Consider the following 1105-nt stretch of genomic DNA (forward strand, 5'->3'; position numbering starts at 1 on the left):
ACATTTTTCCCCATGCAGGTGAGCATGACGAGTAGTCGGATATCTGGACGGTTTGGTGTCTTTGGATTGTAGTATTTTGTTTTGGTTTTTCACTCGATTTTATACAATTTTTTGATACGATTATTATGGTTATTAAATTTTAAAATGATTTATCCCACTTTTAATTTCTTTAAATATTTTGATATTTTATTCAGTTTTGAATAACTTGATTTAATTCGACATTTTTGGTATGTACAACGTTTTTCTTGTGAGAGAAGGTGACGTATATTACAATTTTAGTGGTCACTGATTAGTTTTTTTGTTCTATGCGGTTCCTATCTTTGATGTTCTTGAACCTTCTGTTCAGTCATCACACAAGAGACTTAAAGTACCATCCCATCTTTAAGACACTTAGAGCTAATTCTATAAAAAGACAAAAGTCAAGGGTGAATGTTTTTGGGATTGTGCTGAGTTAGAGGCTGGCGTAGCATACTATAGAAATACATAAGTTTGGGTAAATTCAAAATCTTTCAGAAACAATTATTTGAAGATAAAAAGTCGTGTAAAATTAATTAAGAATGATATATGTAATAGATTGTTTAAGTAACTTCTAATAAAGTGAAAAAAATCTTTGATGCTTTTTCATTGTTTCTAGATTTATTTTTTTGCATTTACTATATTGTGTTGCATCTTGAAGTTATATATTGGTCTCTACATAGCACGGTGGGGTTTGTAGCCGTAAAGTCCCTAAGAAAGAAACAATTATTCACAAAACTAAGTGCTTGATCCTTTCTGTAACACCCGTCTCCTCTTCTCTCGAGACCGGCGTGCTACTTACCGAAAAGTACCGAATCAAACCGAGTTATTCAAAACCGAATAAAATATCAAACACATTTAATAAAATAAATCTAAAGTAAATACATCTTTACATTGATTTATGAAAATACGTCAAATAAATCAAATGAAAACCGAAATAAAGATATGATGATCCCCAAGACACCAAACCGTCCAGATATCCAACTACTCGGTAAGCTCACCTGCAATGGGAAGAAAGAGGGATAAGCAACAGGAGAGTCACCCAGTGAGGTATGGGATGCTAAACCGCAAACCACTGACTCAGTACATA

This window comes from Brassica oleracea, chromosome C9 (genome assembly GCF_000695525.1).
Source record: "Brassica oleracea var. oleracea cultivar TO1000 chromosome C9, BOL, whole genome shotgun sequence".
Classification (NCBI taxonomy): domain Eukaryota; kingdom Viridiplantae; phylum Streptophyta; class Magnoliopsida; order Brassicales; family Brassicaceae; genus Brassica; species Brassica oleracea.